Below are 11,647 nucleotides of genomic sequence, written 5' to 3'. Positions count from 1 at the left end.
CAATAGGTGCAGAAAAAGCATTTGACGAAGTACAACATCCATTCGTGATAAAAATCCTCAACCAAGTAGGTTTAGAGGGAACATACCTCAACATAATAGAGGCCACATATGAAAAACCCATAACTATCATACTCAGCAGTGAAAAACTGAGAGCTTTTCCCCTAAGATCAGGAATAAGACAACGGTATCCACTCTCACCACTTTTATTCAACATAGTACTTACTGGAAGTCCTGGCCACAGAATCAGACAACAAAAAGAAACAAAAGGCATCCAAATTGAAAAGGAAGAAGTAAAACTTTCATTATCTGAAGATGTCATGACACTATATATAGAAAACTCTAAAGACTCCACCAAAAAGTTAGCAGAACTGATCAATGAATTCAGTAAGGTCGCAGGGTACAAGATCAATATACAGAAATCTCTTGACAAAAAAAAAAAAAAAAAAAAAAAAAAGAAATTTCTTGTATTTCTTTTTTTTTAATGTTTATTTATTTTTGAGACAGAGAAAGACAGAGTATGAACAGGGGAGGGTCAGGGAGAGGGAGACACAGAATCTGAAGGAGGCTCCAGGCTCCGAGCTGTCAGCACAGAGCCCGACGCGGGGCTCAAATTCACAGACTGTGAGATCATGACCTGAGCCGTAGTTGGACGCCCAACCAACTGAGCCACCCAGGTGCCCCTAAATCTCTTTTATTTCTATACATCATTAATGAAGCAGCAGAAAAAGACATTAAGAAAACAATCCCATTTACAATTAGACTCCCAAATAATTAAAATACCGAAGAATAAACCTAGCCAAGGAGGTAAAAGACCTGTACCCTGAAAATTACAAAATGTTGATAAAAGTAATTGAAGATGAGGTCAGAGACTAGGGCCAAAAGTGGCCCTACCAGGGTCCTCCCTGAGTTTTGGGGAGGTAAGTTCCCAGAGAATGGAGCTCTGTGTGATGGCAGACTAGGCAGGAGATGCCATGGACCCTGCCTTTGGGGAGGGCCCTGGCAGATGCCTCCTTAGCTGGAGCTTGGAAAAGACTCACTGCCAGTGAAGTGAGGTACCCACCACGGGGGGGGGGGGCTTATAACCCAACTCAGAATACTCTACCCTGCCCTGAAAGGAAGAAGGAAGGAGGGAAGGAAGAACGCAGGAACAAAGGGTGGGAAGGAGGGAGAAAGAAATTGAAGAGGACACAAACAGATGGAAAGATATTCCATGCTCATGGATTAGAAGAACCAATATTGTTAAAATTTCCATACTACCCAAAGCAATATACAGATTTAATGCAATCCCTATCAAAATATCAACAATATTTTTCACAGAACTAGAATGATCATAAAATTTGTATAGAACCATAGAGTACCAAGAAGAGCCAGAGCAATCTTGAAAAAAGAAGAAAACTGGAGGTGTCAGGATCCCAGATTTCAAGATCTACTACAAAGCTGTAGTAATCAAAACAGCGTGGTATTGGCACACACAAAAATAGACACATAGATTAACGGAACAGAATAGAGAGCCTAGAAATGAACCCATGCGTATATGATTAATTAATCTATGACAAAAGAGGCAAGAATATGCAATGGGAAAAAGGCAGTCTGTCCAACAAATGGCATTGGGAAAACTGGACAGTGACACGCGAAAGAATGAAAGTGGACCACTTTCTCACACCATACACAAGAAGAAATTCAAAATGGACTAAAGATTTACATGTGAGACTAGAAACTCTAAGGATCCAAGAAGAGAGCATAGGCAGTAATTTCTCTGACATCGGCTATAACAATTTTTTTTTCAGGTAAGTATCCTGAGGCAAGGGAAACAAAAACAAAAATAAACTATTGGGACTACATCAAATAAAAAGCTTCTACACAGCAAAGGAGACAACAAAACTAAAAGACAACCTACTGAATGGGAGAAGATATTTGCAAAAGGCATATCTTATAAAAGGTTAGCATCCAAAATATATACATGACTTTTAACATTCAACACTAACCCCCCCCCACCAAATAACCCAATTAAAAATTGGCAGAAGAAATGAACAGGTATTTCTCCAAAGAAGACATACAGATAGCCAACAGACACATGAAAAGATGCTCAGTATTGCTCATTATCAGGGAAATGCAAATCAACATTACAATGAAATATCACCTTACACCTGTCAGAATGGCTAAAATCAACAGCACAATAAACAGTAAGCATTGGCGAAGATGTGGAGAAAGGGCAACACTTATGCACAGTTGGTGGGAATGCAAATTGGTGGAGCCACTATGAAAAACAGCATGGAGTTTCCTCAGAAAATTAAAAATAGAGTTACCGCATGATCCAGTAATTCCACTACTGGGTATTTACCCCCAAAAATGAAGACACTGATTTGAGAAGACACATGCACCCTTATGTTTATTGCAGCATTATTTACAATAGCTAAGATATGGAAGCAGCCCAAGTGTCTGTTGATAGATGAATGGATAAAGAAGATGTGGAATATATATGCAAGGGAATATTACTCAGACATAAAAAAAAGAATGACATCTTGCCATTGACAACAACACGGACGGATCTAGAGGCTGTAATGCTAAGTGAAATAAGTCAGAGAAAGACAAATACCATGGGATCTCACTCATATGTGGAATTTAAGAACCACGACAAATGAACAAAGAAAAAAAGAGACAAACCTGAAAGCAGACTCTTAACTATAGAGAACAAACTGATGGCTACCAGGGGAAAGGTGGGTGGGGGGATGGGCAAAATAGGTGAAGGGGATTCAAAGTCCACTTGCCATGATCAGCACTGAGTATAGAATTGTTGAATCCCTGTATCACACATCTGGAATAATACTGTATGTTAATGATACTGGAATTAAACTTTAAAACAAAATAAACCAAACTGGTTCAAGCTGAAGATCCTTCAACCTCAATTTAACATATTGATAACTTAAATACCTCGATGGCACATTTTCAAATGAATTTTACTGCTTCCGAAATTATTATTTGAAAACGCTGTTTAGAGTTCAGGTTCCATATAACGTAAGCTGCCCACACCTGAGAACCCACAGGTGGGGCCCATGTGGGAAAGTAGCAAGCTGGAGCCAGTCTCAATAAGATGTTGCAGTAAAAAAAAAAAAAAAGAAAGAAAGAAAAAAAAGTGTAGATATTTGGATCAAATCAAGAGTGAGGCCAATTCTCAAAAGTACACTGTGCTTCTACTGAAGAAATTTCTAAATTTGTAAATGCACAGAAGGCAAAAGAATGGAATGGGTTGAGACCTTGCTGCTCATACTTATAAAGTCTATCAAACTGTTACGTTTCTGTAAAGACAAAGACCCCAAACACCCAGAACAAATATTTCCCCATGGAATGGTAACCATTAGCAACTACATCCTGTTGCTAGGCAAGTTCAGGTCAGCTCGGGGAGTGAATGAGCAGCCTCCAGTCACCAGAGGCATGATGTCTCTGCGTGACCTGTGGAGCATATTTCAGCAGCTACTGTTTTGTTACTGCATAGGTGAGGCGAATAGGTTTGTTCGAGGTCCCCGTTTGATTACACTCACCCACGCTTTCAAATATGAGCTGACCTGGAGGACCGTCGAAGGTTGTTTTTACCACCTTTGTTGGATGAAACTAAATTGGAGTGCTGAATTTAAAGCAATAATGAGAAATGTCTTTTTATTTATCAAACAGGAAGAGGTACTTTTAAAAATAGAGACACTTGGGAAGTCAGCATTAAAAAGGGTAAGAAAGTCACACGGGGGCACCTGGGTGACTCAGTCGGTTGAGCGTCCGACTTTGACTCAGGTCATGATCTCAGTTCTTTAGTTGGAGCCCAACGTCAGGCTCTGCGTTGACAGCTCAGAGCCTGGAGCCTGCTTCACATTCTGCGTCTCCCTCTCTCTCTGCTCCTCCCCTGCTCACACGCTGTTTCTCTCTCAAAAATAAATAAAGATTAAAAAAGAAAGTCATACATAGAGCTCCTAAGGCAAACTCTGATTTGGATGATCGATAATAGTTTAACTGGTGGAAAATATTTTAATAGCAGGGACCAAGCTGAGAATAAGCCTGTATACAATACTGTCTATATTTATGTTACTAATAGTGAAGCTATTTTGAAGTAACGTGATAGGCTGATCCAGATTGCCACAGGACCGACATACCTAACTTACTTTCACTGCTCACCTTCCCACAAAATCTAGGCTTTAGCAGAGTATTAATATTCCCAGGGTATACCACATGCTCTATACCATGGTTCTATATATATTGTTTCTTCTTTTGATCGACCAACTCTATTTATTATTTAGAATATATCATTTTCAAAAAATGTTTGAGAGGGGGAGACAGAGATAGAGAACAAGTCATGGAGGGGGCAAGAGGGAGGGAGAGAGAGAATCCTAAGCAAGCTCCCCGCTGTGCATAGGGTTCAATCCCATGACTGCAAGACCATGACCTGAACCAATATGAAGTGTTGCACACTCAACCAATTGAGCCACCCCAGTGCCCCTAGAATATATCTTATTAAACTAAATGTAATGAATTGAAATGTGAAGTAAAATGTAATTCCAAAGAAAGTTTTCTGGAAATCCTAATTTAAAGTTTTTTTAAATGTTTATCTATTTTCCAAAGATAGAGAGAGACAGAGACAGAATCCAAGTGGGGGGTGGGCAGAGAGAGACCAGAGATACAGGATCTGAAGCAGGTTCCAGGCTCTGAACTGTCAGCACAGAGCCGGATATGGGGCTTGAAGCCACCCAACTGTGAGATCGAAACCTGAGTTGAAGTCAAAGGCTTAACCTACTGAGCCACCCAGGCACCCCTGGAAATCCTAATTTTAAATGCTTTAACTCAGGAGTCCTCATTTTTGGTTCCACAACTGCGGTCATCATTTTGTCTTCTTTGAATACTAAATCTCCTCTAGAATATGGACTATCCCTCTGTCTTTTTAACAGCAGTACCTCGGATATATACAATATACAAGGGTCTCATTTAATATGCCTGTTGGATATATTAGTTAACAGATAAGTATATAATTATTTATTGCACCTCTTAAAATATGTTTATTTTTGAGAAAGAGAGAGAGGCGCAGAGAAAGAGAGAGAGTGAGAATTCCATGCAGGGCTGTATCATCAGCACACAGTCTGATTTGAGGCTCCAACTCATGTGAGATCACGACCTGAGCCAGGACCAAGAGTCCGATGCTTAACCGACTGAGCCACCCAGGTGCCCCTGTTTATGATATTAAACAAAGCTTGCATATCCTACATACACCCAACTTGGTTGAGGAATAAATTTATTGCTTGATTTTATGGGCTAAAGTTTTGTTAAGGATTTTGATACTTATATTCATGAATAAAGTTGGCCTATAATTTTCTTGTCTAGCAATGTCTTTGTTTGATTTTAATACCAAAGTTACACTGTCCTTATGGAATTAATTAGGAAGGCTTCCTACTGTTATGAGCAAGACTGTAAAAAATTGGGATAATCTTTTCACAGAAAGTTTGGAAAATGCTTCTCCAACATCGTCTAGGCCTCTATTTTTTTTTTTTTTTTTTCCTGTCTGGAAGGAGGTTAAACCCTCGTTACAGGTCTGTGATAGTCATGAGATTCCTGAGGATGTTATTTCTTCTTTAGTCAGTTTCAGCAAGTTGTGTTTTTCTGGAAATCTATGTCATCTTAGGTTTCCATGACTTTCCAGTGAGAACCATATTTCAGTAGAAACAGATAGCCCTGTTTGATGAGAGAACATTTTTTATGAGAGATTTCCATTTAATGTATATGGAAGGAATAATATAGTAGTTAAAAGATACAACATATTCGTTGCCTATAATGACATAAGTGTCTTAAGAGAAATTCACTGATGGATGAAACCATTAGATTAAAATTTGAGAAAAAAATTTAAAATGTAGGGATTGGGCTGTCACAGCAGGAGCCCAATATTACATGCCTCATTATGAGATCCAAGATAAAGCATACGTACCACTTTTTCTGTTCTTGCCCCCATTGTTTTTAACCTAAATCTAACCAAGATCTTAGAACTATATTCCACTTATGGAAAGGCAGAGATTGAGTAACAGGTTAAATGACACCATTAAAAAAGCAAACACCTTAATTCAAATGTGAGAAATTCTATAGGACATGGACTAAAATTCTGCAAAATTGGTGAGATAAACAAAAGTGGATCTAGATTAAAAGAGATTTATGACCCCCCCCCCAATTTAATGTATGGGTGTAGTTTATACTGTACTTTGAGAACAGTTTTAAGGAAACTGAAAAATATATATATAAATTGCAGAATAGGAGTTGGAAGACACCAAACAATTTATTAGTTTTGCTTTATGTGATAGCAATATTGCAGCTATTTATACAGTTTTAGAGAAGAGGTATGTTGGGGTAAAATGATAGGATACCCAAAATGTTCTTTAAAGGTAGTCCACAAAGAATGAAATAAAAATGAGGATAATGAGGTAAGTCAAATTTGAATGATGTACGTATAAGGCTTTATTATGGAAGTCTCTCTACTCTTGGCTATGTTTAGACTTTTAAATTTTAAAGTATTAGAATACAGCTGATAGCCCTTTCTATTTTACCTGTAATTATAGCACCTAGTCTCAGTTTAGAGTATTTAGGGCTACATATTTCCCTTTAAAATGCCTCTTTTATTCCATTCCACAGATTAACCCATGGAATATGTAGCAGTATCTTTTTTGTTTCTGTGTATTATTTTCATATTAAGCTACAAGTGTTGACTCTATGTATTCATTAAATTTTCTTACTTTCCCCACACTCTGCCAGAACTCTCTGTATGTCATTTATATCAATTTTTAAGTGTGCTGCTCTGATTCCCTATATTCTTAGTAATTTTAGATCTGCTTGTCTATCAAGAATCAAGATAAGTATGTCGCTATCACTATGATGGTGCAAATTTATCCATTTCTTTTATGTATTTGAGCTATTTTATTGGCTGTAAACCATGTTTAAAATTAGTATGTATTTCTGGTAAAGTGAAATTTTATCATGATGCCATAACCATGAGAGCCTATCTTTTTTTTATCCTAAACCTATTTCGTCTGATACTAATTTGTGTTCTCTAAGTTAGCATTTCTCTAAGTTAACATTTACCTGATCTACGTTATTTTCCAAACTTTTCTTCATTTTGTGTGTCCTTAGGCGTTAAATATGCTCACGTGAACACCCGTATCAGGTAAGTTTAACTCATGGATAGTTACTGTAATTTATATACTAATGAACCAGACTTTTGAATTTGGATGCTTGAGTTGGTTAATCCCCACTGATTTTCTCATGTCCTTACACTCTATCCTGATTTTACTCTTCAGGGACCTAGACTGGAGGTCTGAGTTTACACAGGTATATCATCAAGAACGTCTTTGTCTTCAGGTTAAATGAGAAGCAGTAGATGAACTCCTAAGATTCTTAGGAGTCCCCCCACCCCTCCGCCCCCACAGCTTTGGCTTGCTGCTTCTTGCCTCAGGTCAAAGCTGCTTCCTTTTCACACCAGTTCCTAACAGACTCATGTTTACCCCATGGATTTCTCACAGTTCTGTGTATTTCACTGCGTGTTCCTCAACTTAATCTTAAAGGAGAAAGGCAGTTGTTCTGCTACGTCACCATCTTGACATATTGTAAGAAGTATGTTCAGCCTCACCGACAGTCACGGAAATTAAAATATAAATAGTAACAAAGCCCCATTGTCACCTACCACCCCGGCAAATGTTATTTTAAAATAAAGATTCCCGGGGCGCCTGGGTGGCGCAGTCGGTTAAGCGTCCGACTTCAGCCAGGTCACGATCTCGCGGTCCGTGAGTTCGAGCCCCGCGTCGGGCTCTGGGCTGATGGCTCAGAGCCTGGAGCCTGTTTCCGATTCTGTGTCTCCCTCTCTCTCTGCCCCTCCCCCGTTCATGCTCTGTCTCTCTCTGTCCCAAAAATAAATAAAACGTTGAAAAAAAATTAAAATAAAGATTCCCAAAGTTAACAGAGGTTTGCTAAAACGGGCTCTATTTTCAAGACTACTGGTGAGGTCTAGGAAGGTACCATCTATCTTGAAATATGTATCAAAAGTCTTGCAGCCCATAAAGTCTTTCATACAGCCACTCTACATTTACATTTAACTACAAAAATATCTATTGCTGTATTATTTACGATAATAAAAAACTGAAAGCAACTTCAACTTTTAACACTTGGGGATTTATTACCTACTTATGCTGTGTCCAGAAAGTAGAATACTCTGCAGCCATTTAAAAGAATTTTTAAAGACCACATATAAAATATAGAGCATATTAAAATATTAAGGGTTTATATCTGGGTAATAGAAATATGAATGATTTCAGTTTTCTTCTTATTACTTACCCAAGTTCACTAAGTATTTCCTAGTGAATATGTGTTAGTACATTGTTTTAAGAAAATTACCTCCCATACATCACTTATCCTGAAAACCCCTCTACCCACAGATGATAGAACATAATCAACTATTTGAGCTCATGTGCTAGTGGATTAGCCCTCCAGCATCTTTTGCATTTTGATATTAGCTTTATTGTCCCATCAAAAGTCCAAGCTATGGAAATGGTAGACATACCAGGAGCTTTCAGGAAATAGAATAGCCCTCACATTCCCGAATCATTCTATACTCTTGTACCATCTTTCTATTTGGAGATAACACACACACACACACACACACACACACACACACACACACACTCAATCTCTCTCAAAATTTGCGTACAACATCCTGGGACACACTGGCTGTTAACTAGGTACCAGAGAGTATCAGAAAGTAGCACTGCTCAAATAAACACTGAAGCATATATCCTATATGGTTCCTGTCATGACAGCCTGTTAAGTTATACATACCTTTCTAAGAATCAGGCATTCAGTCATTACTGTTTTCTAAAAGCAGAGGTTCTTAAACAGGATTCACTAGATCCCCTTACTAGGTCCATAGGGCATCAAAATATTCAGACTATTAAAATTAAAGGTTAACTAATAAGTTTGGGCTGTGACAACACTGTGTAATCTTCTACCTTAAATATATCAATCTTCTTCACTAAGAAAAAACATTTTTTTTTAAAAAAAGGTAACAAGGGGCGCCTGGGTGGCTCAGTCAGTTAAGCATCCAGTTTCAGCTCAGGTCATGATCTCATGGTCCGTGAGTTTGAGCCCCATGTTGGGCTCTGTGCTGACAGCTTGGAGCCTGGAGCCTGCTTCAGATTCTGTGTCTCCTTCTCGCTCTACCCCTTCCCGACCTGCACTCTGTCTCTCTGCCTCTCTCTCAAAAATAAATAAACATTAAACAATTAAAAAAAAAAGATAACTTGGGACAATCCAAGAAGAATTTAGATTAACTTAGTCACTTGGTGTGGTTTATCTACTACAGAGAACTGCAATCTATTTTGTGTTCCCATTCATGGAAATATAGCTGAATCCCAAACCCGAGTCGTAATGGAAATCATTAAGGAAAACAAGTAAACAAACAAACAAAACAGCCTAAGAGATGCAGAAGGTTGATCCATCCAGGTTTTTTGTTTATTTATTTGTTTATTTGTTTGTTTTCCTCCATGGCCACCACCCTTAGTCAGGACACCATCATTTCTGGGTAAGACACTGTAATGAATGTTTTAGGACCTCCTTGAAATCTTGTTACCCTACACCTCATCCTTTACAAGCCAGTCATATTTACCCCTTGGAAATCCAACTCTGATCATGTCATTCCTCAGTTTAAAATCCTTTAGTGACCACTCATCACCTTGGGTTAAAATACATATTGCTCAAGAGGTCTTAACAAAACTTTGTCTCCAAGATCTGACTTAATGCCTGCTTTTCCACAGTCAATTTACTCCATTTGGCCCATACCAGACTTCCTATTTAGTTCCCTTATTTTTAAATAAGGGAATCCATCTCTTAGCATGCACCATAAAATAAGGAAAGTAAGCTATAAATGGCAGAGAAATATAAAATTTTGTAAATAATCTGTAGAGAATAGAGCTTTTGGCTCACTTGGACAGACAGACAGTATCTATTCTGTCAAGTGAGGGATAGTGAGTTGAACAGCAGATTGGTACCACACACTTCATGGTCAGTCCTTTACCTGTCATCATGCCTTCATCACGAGGCTTTGGCCAGCTAGAATCAGTCTTCAAAGCATCATGATTTCAGTTTGCAGAAAAAGGAGTAAGCACCCTGATATACTGTTTGTCCCCCAGAGCAGGCACGTTACTAGGCACATAATAGACGCTCAATATTTCTCAACAAATGGTTAAACAACCTGAAGGATATTAGATACTGGAATTTAAAGATACCGAGTAGGGGGGCGCCTGGGTGGCGCAGTCGGTCAAGCGTCCGACTTCAGCCAGGTCACGATCTCGCGGTCCGGGAGTTCGAGCCCCGCGTCGGGCTCTGGGCTGATGGCTCAGAGCCTGGAGCCTGTTTCCGATTCTGTGTCTCCCTCTCTCTCTGCCCCTCCCCCGTTCATGCTCTGTCTCTCTCTGTCCCAAAAATAAATAAACGTTGAAAAAAAAATTAAAAAAAAAAAATAAATAAAGATACCGAGTAGGATTTTGTCACCAATCTTATTAGACTGACACAGTATAGCTAGAGGGTTGGTATGTAATATAAAAGGTTTTATTGTGTGCTGTCATTTCAACAAAGTGTGACTTATATAACATTGTTTTTGTAACCAGTATTATTTTCCTTACATGTGATTAGGCTTTTAATTAATAATTGGTAACAGTTAATGAACCACTTTTCCTAGACATAAAGGTAACTGATACAGTTATAAAAATTACTCAGAAATGGCAGTTTGTTGTGTGAAGTTATTCTAACACTGTGCTTTCCACCCATCTTGTCGCACAAATGTGCCCACATTCAGTGGTTAACCACATTGAACGGAGGAGCATACGGCAGCAACCGAATGGTAGTTCATCATCTATGTGGTCAAAACTTTTGTCGAACGTTACACCTAACAGCTGTGGGTTTTTACAGACAGTCTTTAAAGTACAATTGTATTTTCTTACATTGGCAATCCCCGTCTGTTCGTAGACTGTAAACCTGACTCCAAGTGTGTCTGAGAAGCCCTCTTTCCTTCTAACCCAGTACTTACACCATTACAGAATCACTTGCAACTTAAACACACCAGTGTAGTTTTCTTTCTCCTTCATTAGTTTCTCTTAATGTTGCTGGCACTTAGGATGGAACAGGTCTCTTTGCAAAGACTCTTGGGAGGAGTAGAAAAATTACAACGTGACAACTCTAGGCGAATGCGTCCTTCTTTGTGACGTCTTCAAATTAAGCTAATTATCTATGGCACTGAACTTAGAACTTTTGCCGGGATGACTTTCCCCAGAATATTTTAAAGTCCAGTTATCAGGTGAGGGGCAGCAACCACTCTGTACTCTCCTGCCACAAACAGGCTTTTTCACTCACGAAACTACTCATCAGCACCCAGGGCTGTCCATTTAATTGCTATAGTACAACAATATCGAGTGTTTTTCTGAGCTTCCAAATGTAATAAGTCTGTTTTGAGAAAAATGGGTCGAACTGTTGGTGGCCAGAATGCACTTTCAAGTGCTGCTGTGGGGTATCAGTAGAAAGAGCACTGATCTGTGGGCTGAAGTCAGAAGCCATAGGTTCAAGACCCGTTCTGTCCCTGACTAGTTGT

General features: G+C 38.9%; 1 non-coding gene across 1 annotated transcript; it reads left to right on the top strand.

Moving 5' to 3' along the window:
• Positions 1–800: 800 nt before the first annotated feature.
• On the top strand, positions 801–1,108 carry LOC147580056 (Nuclear RNase P). Its single transcript, XR_015253046.1, has one exon.
• Positions 1,109–11,647: the final 10,539 nt, after the last annotated feature.

The sequence above is a fragment of the Puma concolor genome, chromosome B3, assembly GCF_028749965.1.
Source record: "Puma concolor isolate L17-30 chromosome B3, mPumCon1.1.hap2, whole genome shotgun sequence".
Taxonomy (NCBI): Eukaryota; Metazoa; Chordata; class Mammalia; order Carnivora; family Felidae; genus Puma; species Puma concolor.
The sequence above is the reverse complement of the archived record's forward strand: the minus strand, read 5'-3'. Positions and strand labels throughout refer to the sequence as shown.